This window comes from Macaca fascicularis, chromosome 11 (assembly GCF_037993035.2).
Source record: "Macaca fascicularis isolate 582-1 chromosome 11, T2T-MFA8v1.1".
In the NCBI taxonomy this organism is placed as follows: Eukaryota; Metazoa; Chordata; class Mammalia; order Primates; family Cercopithecidae; genus Macaca; species Macaca fascicularis.
This window is the reverse complement of record NC_088385.1, coordinates 101,734,839-101,751,532: the sequence shown is the minus strand read 5'-3', so window position 1 is coordinate 101,751,532 and position 16,694 is coordinate 101,734,839. Positions and strand designations below refer to the sequence as shown.

At 43.2% G+C, this 16,694-nt stretch overlaps 1 protein-coding gene across 5 annotated transcripts in view; it reads left to right on the top strand.

The window, feature by feature from the left end:
- Positions 1-16,694, top strand: part of TMCC3 (transmembrane and coiled-coil domain family 3) — a 307,823-nt gene that overhangs the window by 177,983 nt on the left and 113,146 nt on the right. The gene's annotated exons all lie outside the window — the stretch shown is intronic.

The following is a 16,694-nucleotide window of genomic DNA, read 5'->3' as shown; positions in this document are numbered from 1 at the left end:
ACAAAGGTAGAGAGAAAATGCAGATCATTGCAGAGCTCCTTCAGGTTAGTCACAGAAGGGCTAACACCAGCCCAAGACCTGAGGAGGGAAGGGAGTACTTACCCAAACCTGGGGGCGAAAAGGCTCTGTGGAGGGGGCTTCCTGACCCCAAGCTGTGCCCTTCCGTTAGAGGATGGAGCCAGCCCACAGTGAGCCACAGAGAAGGGAACAAGGGAAATAAGTACCCCAGCCTCCCTCTTCTCTCTCCTTCCCCCTGCTGCTGCTCCTCAGGGGCGAGCCCAGCTGGACGCCATGTCCATGGATGCAGCCATGTACAATGGAGTCCCAGAGAAGGTGGGGTGGATCTCGAGGAGCAGGTGGAAGGGATCAGCACCGCTGCCACCCTGGGCATGCCCAGGAAATGGTGGGGCAGATCACAAATTCAGTTTTGCACACTTCTTCGCATTCATGCAGATTCTGACTTTCTCCTTGGCTCCAGCTGTTTAACGGATGGCTAGATCTTCCAGGTAATCGGTTACAAATTACTTTTTGTAAGTGTGCATTTGGAAAGAGTCTGGCAATGGATTAGTTGGAGGACAAAGAATTGAAACTGCTTCTTCTACATAGCCTTTGAGACTGATTGACTGTATCAGTAGCCATATCTCTTTAAAAAACCTCAGTTCACTTATTTATAGAATGAACAGTAATACATGCTTCTCAGGGACATGAAAGGTCTCAACTAGGTTAAGTCTAAAGCTTTTATAGGCCTTATTATAATTTTTAATAGATTTTTTAACAATTTTTGAGACTTCTCATTGAGATGAGAAGTCTTAATGTGCAGAGTAACATAGACCCTCTTAAATTAGATTTGAGATACAGATGCCTGTATCTTTCTTTAGATTGTTGACTCTGTGGCATATTATAGACTGTCACATCTTAGAGGTTCATCTTGGAGGTGAATAACTTGAGTTGAAATGTCATATGGATTTTTCTTTGACATTTTTGCACTTTAGATCAATAGTCCCCCACCTTTTTGGCACCAGGGACCAGTTTTATGGAAGATAATTTTTCGGACAGTGGGCAGGTTGGGGAGAAGGGATAGTTTGGGGATGAGTAAAGTATATTACATTTATTGTGCATTTTATTTCTATTATTATTACATTATAATATATAATGAAATAATTATACAACTCACCATAATGTAGAATCAGTGGGAGCCCTGAGTTTGTTTTCGTGCACCTAGACAGTCCCATCTCGGGGGGACGGAAGACAGTGACAGATCCTCCGGCATTACATTCTTGTAAGGAGCACCCAACCTAGATCCCTCGCGTGCACAGTTCATAATAGGTTTCGTGCTCCTATGAGAATCCAATGCTGCCTCTGAGCTGATGGGAGGCGGAGCTCAGGTGGTAATGTGAGTGATGGGCAGCAGCTGTAAATACAGATGAAGCTTCACTTGCTTGCTCACTTGCTCGCTCGCCTGCCGCTCACCTCCTGCTATGCAGCCCAGCTCCCACCATCAGCCCATGGCCCCGGGGTGGGGGACCCTTGTTTTGGATGGTCTCAGACATGCTAACCAGGATAATTGGGACCCTCTTTACCTAGGATCAACCACTTAAACCAACTGACTAAATTTCCTCCCTCATTATTGTAGTCTGTGTACTACAGCTAAAATCTAGAATAAATTACTGATATAAAAATTGAACATGTAAAGACTGTCATGTCATATATCTACCAAGTACCTTAAGGTTTAGGCAGTATGTTGGTAATTATGTGAAATAACTGAAACTCTCACACATTATTGGTGGTGGGAATTTAAGTTGGTTCAGCCATTTTGAAAAACCAGCAATTTCCACTGAAGCTAAACATATACTCACCCCATGTATAGCAGTTCCACTACTAGGTATACAACCAAGAGAAATGTGTACCTGTGTCTTCTAAAAGACATGCACAATAGTGTCCGTATCAGCCTTATTCCTGACAGCCCCAAACTAATTAATAATCCAAGTGGGTATCAACAGGGGAATGGATACAATAAAATGTGGTGCTTCCTATACAGTGAAATACTTCATAGCAATACAAATAATGAACTAATTAAAATATAATAAACTAATGGAACATTCAGGAACATGGATGAATTTCAAAGCTATCATGTTGGGTGAAATAAGCCAGACACTTAAAGAGTACTTTAAAAGAAAAAAAAAAAAGAAAAAAAAGAGTACTTTTATGAAGTTCAGGAAGAGGTAAAACTTAATGGTTATGGAAGGAAGTTTGAAAAAAAAAAAAAAAAAAGATTACCCCTTATGCCAGGGTGGGGCTGGGAAGTACTGATTTGGAAGAGTCATAATGAAACATTCCGGGTGTTGGAAATATTCTGTATTTTGATACAAGTGGTGTTACAGAGGCATACCTATGTAAAAATTCATCAGACTGTATACTTTAGCTTGTGTACTTTACCTACTTTGCTTCTTATATACTATAATCAAAATGGTTTTGAAAAAAAATTATTGAGTGTTACAGCCAAATGCTGGCAAATGTGGCAATGATGATACCAGGAAACACAGTGAAAAGTTGACCTTAACTATAACATGATCTTTCTGGAGAGTTTGGCAATGTGTATTAAAGACCTTAGGCACATGCATATAACAGTATTCTATGGAAATCATTAAGATCATGTGTAGAAGCTTCGTCATAGGGATGTTCATTTCAATGTCCTTTGTAATATTGAGCATTAGGAAATAACCCGATGTTCAATTTAGAGAATTGGTAATAAATTCTGGAGTAATATGCAGCTACTTAAGAAGTGTAGTGGAGGAAGGGGCTGTGTTTACTTTCATGTGTGTTTCTATGGAGAAAACAAAGTAGATAGGACAAAGACTTCAGAAAATGGTTAGTTGGCTCAAAAATGGCTGGCTCTAATCATGATAAAGACATTTGAAATATGTGTATTGAATGAAACTGATAGATAGTAGATGTCCGATGATCACATTATTTACATCCCTGGAAGAACAATGCTATAGGTCTCACATTCCTTCCTTGAAAATCTGTTTCTTCTCATATGCTTTCACTTAGCCTTAGATTTGTCTGCGGTCTGCGTATCTGATTCAGACCCAGCAAATAAAATCTTGTCTGTGGTCTTGAAAGTGTATTTTTCCTTTTTAGCATTGCTGGTTGTATTAGTCCGTTTTCACGCTGCTGATAAAGACATACTCAAGATTGGGTAATTTATAATGGACTCATAGTTCCACATGGCTGTGAAGGCCTCACAACCACGGTGGGGGGTGAAATGCACATCTTACATCGCAGCAGATGAGAGAATGAGAACAAAGCCAAAGGGGTTTCCTCTTATCAAACCATCAGATCTCGTGAGACTTACTCACTACCATGAGAACAGTATGGGGGAAACTGCCCCTATGATGCAGTGATCTCCCACCAGGGCCCTCCCACTACATGTGGGAATTACGGGAACTACAATTAAAGATGAGATTTGGGTGGGGACACCACCAAACCATATCATAAAGAAACTCCAGGCCTCTAAGAGAGGCTGTTGATGTAAATATAGGGACTGCAGTTTCTCACACCTGTAATTCCAGCACTTTGGGAGGCCTAGGTGGGTGGATGACGCGCGCTTAGGAGTTCAAGACTAGCCTGGACAACTTGGCGAAACCCTGTCCCTAATAAAAATACAAAAATTACCTGGGTGTGGTGGCATGTGCCTGTAGTCCCAGCTACTTGGGAGACTGAGACAGGAGAATCACTTGAACTCAGGAGGAGGAGGCTGCAGTGAGCCAAGATCACACCACTGCACTCCAGCCTGGGCAACAGAGCAAGACTCAGTATCAAATATATATATATATATGTGTGTGTGTGTGTGTGTGTATTTATATATATATATATAGAGAGAGAGAGAGAGAGAGAGAGAGAGCACGCGTGACACTGAGTGCTAAACAGTAAAGCCATTCAGAGGAAAGCTGCTGGATAAAATGGAAGCCTGAAAACATTCCCACAGTAAAATCCTACCCTGTGTTTCGTTACCATTAAACATCCTTTCAGAGTTATCTCTAAGAAGCCCACTTGGAGACATCTAGACTTTCTAAAATTTAATACCGTCTCAGATGGAAATAACATTACATGCTAATTAATTGTCATGGAGTAACATTATTCAAATTGGTAACTGTAACTCCCAAAGATTACATTAAGTTTGATCAGTGGGCACAGCTATTCTCTGAGAAATAAATTCGAAAATTTATTTCTGTCTCTTCTTCTTTTGACCAAAGGAAAAATTAAGTCAGTGACCTTGGTAGGTTTCTTATTTTGAACAATGTGTATGAGATTTTGTGCTGTCATTTCTAAAAGCTTTTTAATTCAGATTAGCCAAAAATCTCTGGAAGAGGGTAATTTTTTCATTGGAAAATTCGAGTGTCATGTTATTTTCAAGGTTACCTTATATTGAGCTGGGTTTGTTTTTTTTTTAATGTCTGAGAGCTTCAGTTTCTAAATCTGTAACATGGAAATAATAATGCTACAACATCTTAATGGTAGTAGAAGAATTACATAGTGTCTGGCTTGCGGCAAGTGCTGAATTATTATAACTCTGTATGTTTGCATACATAATAACTCCAGGCGTATAGAGTTATATATACAAGTTGTCGGTTTCTCACCTCCTACTTACCACCATGTGTGGCACATAGTAGGCATCAGTTTTTTGCCTGAAGTCCCCTATTATGTGGGATCTAAAAATCCAATCAATTGAACTCATAGACATAGAGAGTAACAGGATGGTTACCAGAGGCTGGGAAGGGTAGTGAGGGTTGGCGGGGAGGTTGGGATTGTTAATGGATACAAAAAAAAAAAAAAAAATAGAAGGAATAAGACCTACTATTTGATAGCACAATAGGGTGACTATAGTCAACAATAGCTTAACTGTATATTTTTAAAATATCTTAAAGCATATCATTGGATTGTTTGTAATTAAAGAATAAATGCATGAAGGGATGGATGCCCCATTCTGCATGATGTGCTTGTCTCACATTGCATGCCTGCATCAAACCATCTCATGCACCCCATAAATATATACACCTACTGTGTACCCAGAAAAAAAAAACATTTAAAATTAAAAAATAAATTTTAAAAAATGAAGTTCCTTGCTTTGGTTTGTCTTATATGGAAAAAAAAAATGGTGACTAGTATTTTTTTCTCTAGACCCCACCATCCTGGTGTTTCAGTAGAATGACAAATATTTTCTAGTAAAATTAAACATGACAATAGCAATTTAATCCCTTTCAAAACTCTCCATTTTATTGGGATTCTTGTGGTACCCTATCCTACCTCATTCATTCATTTATTCATTCCACAAATATTTACAGAACGCCAATCCGAGCTGTGCTGGGGACATCATGAACAAAACAAGAAAAGTCCCCTGCCCTCACTCATGCTGGGGGTACCCCGATGGCATCCCTTTTTTTGCTGTTCCACCAAGCATTTGTCAACCCTAGTTTCCCCATTGCTTATGAGCTAGTCCTGGAGGCCAGCCACTTGCTTCCATGAGCACAGCTGTTCCCTGAGCAGAGGGCCTCCTGGCCTTCCAAGCATTGAGGCCCTCCACCTCCAGACCCTTGCTGGACTTACAGACAGGTCAGTGGTTGTGCAGCCGATGCAGAACGGGAACCCTCTGTCCGTGAACTGCATTAAAATAAACTGATTATTGCACAAAATCTTGGCAGAAAGATTTGAAAAATGTCCCATGAACAAATACCAAGTCATCTGAGGCTTGTCCACATGATTTACCAGCATTTTTCACATGACAAAGATGTGAAGGAAAACTAGGGAAATGTGTCAGCCACTATTGGCGTGAACCACAGATATTTACAGGGGAGGGTGAGGGACTCTAGTTCAGAGTCTCGTCAGATTCTTAAAACAGCAAGGATTATGCAAAGATAAAAAGCAAAAGTAAACGCTAAAACTGTGAATGAAGCAAGAACACAAAGAGGGGAAATCCTTCTATGGAAACAAGCTTTCCTTCAGAGGAGAAAAACAAGACTCTGCTAAAAAAAAAATCTGTCAGCCTGGAGTAATAAATGGAGGCTGGTGTATGCACCGTGCCTCCTTAGTCCACGTTTCTTTGCTAAAACACGATGTGTTTAAATGGAAATGAACGTTTGGCAGCTGGAGGATTGACGTAGCTGACGCGGGCTCCATTGTGGAGTGGGAGCACAAACAACACACGTGAAGATGGTTTTGGGAGTGAGGCAGAGGGCAAGGGGATGCAGGAAAGTGACGAAAAAGCAAGTGAATTCTATGAAGTCTGGTGTGAGGGCAGAGGCAGCTTGATTTGGGAACTGATTCCTCTTGTGTTACTCATCCGTTCATCAAACTAGTATTTCTTGAGCATCTGCTATGTGTCTTACATGGTGCAGGGCTGTGGGAATGCAGTGGAGGCTGTAGCAGGGGAAGGAGCTGACATCCCTCAAGGCCCCACCGTTTGCCAGACAGTGCTCCAGGCTTTGCACTGAAATCCTCTGCAACCCTGAGAACTGCATCCCAGGGCTCCGAGGTGGTGGAAGCTGGCCTTAGAGCGAGGTCTTTCTGACTTCAGAGCTCACTGCCTCCCTGTTGTTTTGAAATCTTTATCCTGTGGTGATTTGCTTTTATGTTTACCTTCAACCAAGGTTAAACCTTTATTCCTGGTGTGGAATGCCACCTCTCCTTTGATCTTTGGAATCTGCTTTGGGCCACAGTGTCTTCCTGATCCAGAGAACCATATTCTCAGGCGATATGACTGATTCTCCCTTCTCTTTCTAGCTCCTGTTTTTTCCCCTTAGCCTCTGTATGGGTTTCACATTCAAGCTCTGAATCATCCTTTCTGTTGCCAAATACTCATGCTGAAACCCCCTGCAAGATCTTCTCTGCTCTCTCTCCAAGATAGACACAAATGCTTCCTCTCTCCAAACCAAACTTAGTAGAAACCAAAATGAAAGGGAGGAAAGAGACTCAGTGCATTGCTGAAGGCACTCCAGGTCCTTCGCTTTTCTCATTCGACAGTCAGATTTTATTTGAAAGACAAAAAGACACGTACACCGTAGACCATGGTAAAATGAGGTCCATGGGTTTGATTCAGAGAACTCTAAGCAGAGGCTGTAGAAGAATCATAAACGAACATGACTGTGCAAACTTTAAGATGATCTACATTATGGCCGTCTTTTACTGAGCAGCTACTATGTAGCAGGCACTACAGTGCTAACTAGGGAATAAGTTTGGCAGCAAACACAACAGACAAAAAATTTTTTTGCTGTCATGGGGCTTATATTCAAATGGGGGAAACAGTCAATAAACCTAACAAGTAAGGTTGGTATGGCAGGTTAGAAAGCGTTAAGTGCTAGGAAGAAAAATAAAGCAGGGGAGAGAGATAGGGAATATGAGGGAGTGTGGTTGTAATTTTGCATAGGGAGGCCAAAGAAAGCCTCTCTGAAAAGATGGCATTTGAGTAAAGATGTGAAGTGAGGGAATGAACATTCAGATACCCAGAGAGCCTTTCAGGAAACAGCAGATACGAAGGCCTTGAGCAAGGAGGCCTGGGGTGTGTTCTAGGAACAGGGAACACAGGCTGTGGAGTAGTAAGTAGATGGGCTCTGACTATATAGGGTTTTGTAGGATTGTGACTTTTCTCTAAATGAGATGAGAGCCATTAGGGGCTTTCGGACAGGAATGACCGGATTTGACTTAGTTTTGACAGAGGTTAATGGGGTCAAGAGAGGGGTATTTAAGGGTGGGGGAAATACCAGCATGGTTGTATGCCATTGGAAGTGATCCATGGAGAGGGAAAATATGACAATGCAGGAAAGAGGGCAGAATTGCTGGTGCAGGGCCCCTAAGTAGGGAAGGGGGCTCGGACTGCAGAAGATGAGGAAAGGGGTTGGCCTCAGGGTCACAGACAGTTCATCCATGGCAGCAGGAGGGAGGCAGAGTATATATGGGCACAGGAGCAGGTGGGAATAGATGTAGTAGAGGGAATGTGTGGAAATTCTCTCCTGATTGCTTCAACTATTTTTCAGAGAGTAGAAAACAAGATCATAAGCCAAGAGTGGAGATGGAGGAGGAGGAGGTGTCGGAAGTTTGAGGAAAGAGGAGTATGAATTCACCATCTAGCAGCGTGGCAGAGTAAATCGACCAGGGAATGTGGTAGGATTGCCAATTGGCAGTCCTAGTTTCTGGTCGTGAATTTAAAATGCCTGTAATCCCAGCAACTGGGAGGCTAAAGGAGGAGGATCATTTGAGCCCAGGAGTTTGAAACCAGCCTGGGCAACATACCAAGACTCTGTCTCTAAAAAAATTTTTAAAAACAAATCATGATGAGATTGGTCTTGTTGGTTTTGAAGGCTGCGAATATATGTGTGTTGGAGGGGAGTGGGGAAGGGAAGGATAGTGTTGTGGTGATGAGTTGGGGGTGGCAGTACTTGCCAGGATCTCTTAGAACTTTGTCACTTCCCAGTTACAAGTATATACAATGAATACTTAGAAGAAAAGTAACACAAAAAAGGCATCAAAGTTCTCAGAATAGTTCTATCAAGACGGTGGAATTATGGACAGTGTTTCATCTCCTTTACACTGTTTTCCCTTGAACTCCATGCAAGATCCTCACCAATGAACTCAGTTTAAAAATTCTACCACCTCTTGCTTGTAATTTATTTATTTATTTATTTTGTGTTTAGAGACGTAGTCTTGCTATATTGCCCAGGTTGGCGTGCAGTACTTTTTTACAAGATTCAAATTACTTTGTCTAGAATTAATAAGGAAAAAACACACATTAAAAACAACGATGACCACAAATAATATCCCTGCTGACGATGTTTCCCTGGGTGTTCTTAATGTGTTTTCACAGGATATCCCAGATAAAACAAATGCCTTTCTGTCCTTGAATATGGTTAAGTACAATGCATCCTGCCACAGACTGTATTATATTTTTTTGGCCAGATCCAACCTCTCAGGTTCTTCCAGGAAATGTGTTTCTAAAAATTTCCACAGCCGGTATAGAGAGTCCTTATGTGCCCAGATACACAGATTTGTAATTAGTAATAGCTAAGGGGTTGTTTTTCATGTTTTTGAGAAGTTACCTGAAGCCTCAAGGGCTATTCGAAGTCAAATTATTCTATATTTCCAGTTTGATTATCAAATCTCTTTCTTTTTATTAGATGAAGAGTGCAGTTACGCTCCTAACCATGATCCTTCCTTATCCCCAGCAGCACTACATGGTAATTAAAACTCCTGCTCCTACAAACTAAGACTATTTCATAAATGTTTGTCGAAACTTGCCAATTTATTATTTACCTAACCCAATAAATACCACAGAATATTTTGGAAATTTCCTATTATATCCTGCTTTAGGGCAAGTATATTGATTTTTCTCCAGGTTGTGAGTATAACACTATTTTATCTAAAGAGACAGATGCACTGAATTTAACATAAATACAGGGACTATCATAATCACAGTGTATTTCCTCAATGAATGAAAACAGAATTGAATGAATGTTTGACTAGTACCACAAAGACCCTCTTAACCTCCAGGCATTTCAAGAGACTGACCTGAGTGTTGAGTATGAAATCCTGCAGAAAAAGTAAGAACTGCTTGAAACTAACAACATAGAAAACTGAACTGAATTCTTGAATGTGTCTAAAAGTGAGTACCTCTGTGAGCTCGGGCAGTTTGCTTAACCTCACTAACCTTCAGGTTTATTGGCAGTTTAGTTACCCTCACTGGCCCTCAGTTTTGTCATCTGAAATATTAGATAATTAGTTGTTTCTTTTTTGTTTTTGAGATGGAGTTTTGCTCTTGTTGCCCAGGCTGGAGTGCAATGGCACTATCTTAGCTCACCACAACCTCTGCCTCCCGGGTTCAAGAGATTCTACTGCTTCAGCCTCCTAAGTAGCTGGGATTACAGGCATGCGCCACCACCCCTGGCTAATTTTGTATTTTTAGTAGACACGGGGTTTCACCATGTTGGTCAGGCTGGTCTAGAACTCCCAACCTTGTGATCCACCCACCTTGGCCTCCCAAAGTGCTGGGATTAATGCTGTGAGCCACTGTGCCTGGCCAAGTTATTGAGAGTATAAAGGGACTATAGGTATTTTCTAATGTCTCTTTAAAGAAAGCAGGAGTGCTAACTCTTAGTTTGTTTCCTTTTCCGTTATACTCTGCTGGACTTTCATTACTTCCAAATCAAAAAGTTGATAATTCCAACTTTAAAAGTAGTTGTGGTGGCTCATGGCTGTAATTCCAGCACTTTGGAAGGCCGAGGCAGGTGGATCACGAGGTCAGGAGTTCAAGGCCAGCCTGGTCAATATGGTGAAACCCTGTCTCTACTAAAAATACAAAAATTAGCCTGACATGGTGGTGTGCGCCTGTAATCCCAACTACTCGAGAGGCTGAGGCAGGAAAACCACTTGAACCCGGGAGGCAGAGGTTGCAGTGAGCTGAGATTGCACCATTGCACTCCAGCCTGGGCGACAGAGTAAGACTTGGTCTTAGAAAAAATAAGAAGTAGTTTCAAAATTGTGAGACCAGGCACAGTGGCTCATACCTGTAATCCCAGCAGTTTGGGAGGCCAAGATGGGAGGATCCCCTAAGCCCAGGAGTTCGAGACCAGCCTGGGCAACATGGCAAAATCCCATCTTTCCAAAAAAAAAAAAAAGGCCGGGCATGGTGGCTCACACCTGTAATCCCAGGAGTTTGGGAGGCCAAGGCGGGTGGATCACGAGATCAGGAGATCGAGACCTTCCTGGCCAACACGGTGAAACCCCATCTCTACTAAAAATACAAAAAATTAGCCTGGCGTGGTGGCAGGCGCCTGTAGTCCCAGCTACTCGGGAGGCTGAGGCAGGAGAATGGCATGAACCCAGGGGGAGGAGCTTGCCGTGAGCCGAGATCGCGCCACAGCACTCCTGTCTGGGGGACAAAGCGAGACTCCGTCAAAAAAAAAAGGCATGGTGGTGTGTGCTTGTAGTCCCAGTTATTCAGGAGGCTGAGGTAGGAGGATCACCTGAGCCCAGGAGGTCGAGGCTGCAGGGACCCACTGCACTCTAGCTTGGAGAACAGAATGAGACCCTGTCTCAAAAACAAAACAAAACAAAATCGTGGTGACGTTGGAAGCAGAATCACACATGCCTGTCCACATTCTACATCCCAGGCCTACTGAGCCATCTCTGAGGATCTTTAGATCAACATTCCAACAGTTGTGTTGATGGTTGCACAGCTCTGTGAATATGCTAAAAACCACTGCATTGTATATTTGAAATAGGTGAACTGGATAGTAAGTGAATTATATCTCAATAAAGCTAGGTCAGAATTCTTCGGTGGAAGGTGATAATGTTACCAGAAAGGGGTCTCAATCCAGACCCCCAAGAGGGGGTTCTTGGACCTTGTGCAAGAAAGAATTTGGGGTAAGTCCATAGAGAGAAACCAAGTTTATTGGAAAGAAAAGGAATAAAAGAATGGCTACTCCATAGGCAGGGCAGTGTCATGGGCTGCTCCACTGAGTATATATATATAGTTATTTCTTGATTATATGCTAAACAAGGGGTAGATTATTCATGAATTTTCCAGGAAAGGGGTGAGCAATTTCAGGAACTGAGGATTCCTCCCCCATCTTAGGCCATATAGAGTAACTTGCTGACATTGCCATGGCATCTGTAAACTGTCATGGCACTGGTAGGAGTGTCTTTAGCATGCTGATGCATTATAATTAGTGTATAATGAATGACGAGGACAACCAGAGGTCACTTTCTTTGCCATCTTGGTTTTGGTGGATTTTGGCCGGCTTCTTTACCACAACCTCTTATCAGCAGGGTCTTTGTGACCTGTAAATTGTGCCGACCTCCTATCTCATCCTGTGACTTAGAATTCCTAACCTCCTGGGAATGCAGCCCAGCAGGTCTCAGCCTCATTTTACCCAGCCCCTATTCAAGATGGAGTCGCTTCGGTTCAAATGCCTCTGACCATCGAAACCAACCCAAGTCAAGTCAAGTGAGAAAAGAAAGTTTTCACAGCCCGTGTCGCTGAAAAGTTCACACTAGATATCCAGGCGTGACTGGACCTACGTCTTAAGCATTAGCATTAAATCCCACACTGTCTCCACCTCTCAGCCCTCGTTCCTCTGCAATAGCTTCACTCTCAGGAAGGCTTTCTCCGCAGGTGGCCCCTGGCAGTTCTCCGCTTAAATTCTTCCCCATTTATCAACTCTAGCAGAAGCATCTCATTCAGCAAAGTCCTGGAACAAAGTGTCATGGAGAGCTTGGGCCACATGACCACCCTATACTAATAAACGCTCACGTAGCACTATGTGCCAATCCTATTCTTGTAACATCCCATTGATGGGGTTCAGGACACACTACCCCAATATATGGCACTTGGGCATACTGCCTATTTTAATCTGAAGGAATATGAGAAAACGCAGACGCAGGAAGGTCTCTCTTACCTTTCCTTCACCCCTCCCTCCTGAAGCACATCGTAAAATCTAGGACAGATTTTCTGAGCTTCCCTTGAAGAGGGTCATGAAACACTCATGTGAGAGATGCCTTCCCTATATTCAAATGGAAGGAGCATCCTTATCTCTGAAAGTGATGGGACACAGAGACGAATACAAACAGGCCTTGCTACGTTCCTCCAGGTCACTGAAATCACCTTACACCCTTTGCCCTGTCATATTTCTCCACCACCATCCTCTTCATCAACCTACTATGAAAAACACTCAGGTTTCATTGCTTCTCTGTGGTTTCCTTTCTTTATGAAGGCTGCTGTGTCATGTAAAACGTATTAAATAAATTTGTGTGCTTCTCTCATATTAATTTGGCTTTTATTACAGGAGCCCTAGCCAATGCACCTAAGATGGATAGAAGAAAATATATTTTCCCCCTACAGCACTTTATAGATGAAAAACTTAAAACTTGAGGCACACAGAAGTTAAGTAACTTGCCCAGGTTCACACAGTAGTAAGTGTTGGAGCTGGGATTTGAAACTCAGGAAGTCTCTGCCTCTAGAGTCTGTGGTTTTATTGGTCTTAAATGCTATGCTGGAGCCAAGGGAAAGAAATGTTCAGACTGGCCAGTGCTGGAGCAGATTCTATATTTACAACCTCATTCTCTCCTGACATCCTGTATTCTAGACCCTTGAGGGGTGGATGTATATCATATCAGATGTTAGTGAATTTTAGAAAGCAGGTTTGTGAACACCTTCTGCTTCAGAGACTGGGGCTGTTTCTGCATCATATTCATCATTGCCAATATCAGCCTGACTGTAGCCATTTGAAAAGAAACCTCAGAGTTCGTAATGAAGCAAGACTCAGGCTTCCTGGCTCCAGAATCAGGACCATGTCAAGATCCTGGCCTCTCTTAAAGAAAATTATTACCAGTACACAGCCTTGGGATGAAACAGTAAAATAACTTGTGCTTCATCAGCAATAAGAAGTAAAACGAGACTGGCCGGGCATGGTGGCTCACGCCTGTAATCCCAGTACTTTGGGAGGCCGAGGTGGGCGGATCATGAGGTCAGGAGATCGAGACCATCTGGCTAACATGGTGAAACCCATCTCTATTAAAAATCAGCCGGGCATGGTGGCAGACGCCTGTAGTCCCAGCTACTCGGAAGGCTGAAACAGGAGAATGGTGTCAAGCCGGAAGGCGGAGCTTGCAGTGAGCTGAGATTGCGCCACTGCACTCCAGCCTGAGTGACAGAGTGAGACTCCGTCTCCAAAAAAAAAAAAAAGTAAAACGAGACTTTAGAAATTACCAGAATAAGTGGTAACTAATAGTCAAACTCATTATTATGGAATCCAAGGATTAGGCTTCAAGGAACATTATTTTCAAAAAGGACAGACCCACATTCGGAGAATTAAAAGTTTTTCCATCTTTTTCTGATACAGGAAATAAATTTACGTGCATAAATGTTTCTTTTTTCTTTCTTTTTTTTTTTTTTTTTTGAGATGGAGTCTCACTTTGCCACCCAGGCTGGAGTGCAATAGCACAGCTTCGGCTCACTGCTACCTCTGCCTCCTGGGTTCAAGTGATTCTTAAGCCTTATCCTCCTGAGTAGCTAGGACTGCAGGCACGTGCTACCATGGCCAGCTAATTTTTGTGTTTTTAGTAGAGACGAGATTTCACCACTTTGGCCAGGCTGGTCTTGAACTCCTGGCCTCAAACATTCTTCCTGCCTTGACCTCCCAAAGTGCTGGGATTACAGGTGTGAGCCACTGTGCCTGGCCTACACAGAAAAATATTTCTAAGGTGTCAGTTACTGACCCTGGTTTTGAGAATTGGTTCACAGGACCACTGGTATCAGAAATCACCTGGGATGTTCTTTATTAAGTCATAATCCCAGTTGGGCTTACGCCGGTGGTCCCAGCTACTCAAGAGGGACGGCCAGAGGGTTGCTTGAGCCCAGGAGTTCAAGGTTGCGGTCAGCTATAATCAGACCACGGCACACCAGTCTGGGCAGCAGAGTAAGACCCTGTCTCTAAAAAGTAAATAAAATTAAATCATAATCATAAATAGACACAAGAATCTGTATTTGTTAAACACCCTAAGTGACTCTTCTGTCCACCAAAGTTTGAGAATCATCACCGTAAGTGGCTGGGGCAAAATAGGATAGAAGAAGTAAGACCATTGGGGTCTGTATTAGTTCATTCTTGCACTGCTATAAAGAAATGCCTGAAACTGGGTAATTTATCAAGAAAAGAGGTTTAGTTGGCTCGCGGTTCTGCAGGCTGTACAGGAAGCATAGCGACATCTGCTTTTGGGGAGGCCTCAGGGAGCTTTCATTCCTGGCGAAAGGCAAAGCAGGAGCAGGCGTTGTACGTGGTAGGCGCAGGAGTGAGAGAGGGGGCGGTGCTCCACACTTTTAAACAACCAGCTCTAGTAATAACTCACTGTCTATCACGAGAACAGCACCAGGGGGATGCTGCTAAATCATTTACAAGAAACGGCCCCCATGATCCGATCACTTCCCACCAGGCCCCTCTTGCAACCCCAGGGATGGCATGAGATTTGGGCAGGGACACAAATCCACACCATATCAGGGTCTTAAAATGAACCAAAGGTAATGGCCGTAGGAAGGAATTTCTACTAAGTAGGGAAAGGGGGCAGCTTATTTTTCTCAAAGGCTACCATATTTTGAACAGCTTTAATTGTTAGGTGGTACCCCTAATGTTTATACCTTTTTTTTTTTTTTTTTTTTAAGACAGGGTCTCACTCTGTCACCCAGGTTGGAGTGCTGTGGTGCAGACATGGCTCACTGCAGCCTTGACATCCGGGGTTCAAGGCATCCTCCCACTTCAGCCTCTCAAGTAGCTGGGACCACAGGCATGTGCCACCACACCCCGCTGTTTATATTTTGTAGAGACAAGAGTCTCACCATGTTGTGTAGGCTATATGTATTAGTCTGTTTTCACGCTGCTGATAAAGACATACCTGAGACTGGGCAATTTAGAAAAGAAATAGGTTTAATTGGACTTACAGTTCTGCATGGCTGGGGAGGCCTCACAATCATAGCAGAAGGCAAGGAGAAGCAAGTCACATCTTACATGGATAGCGGCAGGAAGAAAGAGCTTGTGCAGGAAAACTCCCCCTGTAATAACCATCAAATCTTGTGAGATTTACTATCACAAGCACAGCGTGGGAAAGACCTGCCCCCATGATTCAATTACCTCCCACAGGTCCCTCCCACGACACACAGGAATTCAAGTTGAGATTTGGGTGGGGACACAGCCAAACCCTATCACTATATATTTCCTTCCTTCCTTCCTTCCTTCCTTCCTTCCTTCCTTCCTTCCTTCCTTCCTTCCTTCCTTCCCTCCTTCCTTCCCTCCCTCCCTCCTTCTTTCCTTTTTTTTTTTTTTCCTTTTTTTTTTGGAGTTTTGCTCTTGTTGCCCAGGCTGGAGTGCAGTGGCACAATCTCAGCTCACTGCAACCTCTGCCTCTCGGGTTCAAGTGATTCTTCTGTCTCAGCCTCCCAAGTAGCTGGGAATACAGGCGCCTGCGATGTAAGCTGATTTTTGTATTTTTAGTAGAGATGGGGTTCACCATGTTGGTCAGGCTGATCTTGAACTCCTGACCTCAGGCAATCCACCCACCTCGGCCTCCCAAAGTGCTGGGATTATAGGCATGAACCACCGTGCCTGGCATATCTTCTCATTCTTTGTGTTCAGAATTGTTGATCTCTATATTCATTGCTAGCTCTGTAGAGCAGAAAAGAGCACTAACCAGTGAATTTTATTTAAGAATTTTTCAAGGCCGGGCGCGGTGGCTCAAGCCTGTAATCCCAGTACTTTGGGAGGCCGAGGCGGGTGGATCACGAAGTCAGGAGATCGAGACCATCCTGGCTAACATGGTGAAACCCCGTCTCTACTAAAAATACAAAAAACTAGCCGGGCGTGGTGGCGGGCGCCTGTAGTCCCAGCTACTCGGAGGCTGAGGCAGGAGAATGGCGTAAACCCGGGAGGCGGAGCTTGCAGTGAGCCGAGATCACGCCACTGCACTCCAGCCTGGGTGACACAGCGAGACTCCGTCTCAAAAAAAAAAAAAAAGAATTTTTCAGGTGGAAAATGTACTCTCATGAGCTATAAACTGACTAACTGACAACAATAATTAGCATTAGTGAGAAAAGCAATTGTTAAATAATAAGAGCTAACCATTTTTGAGTGGACTATAGTAAGCACTTTACATGCATTATC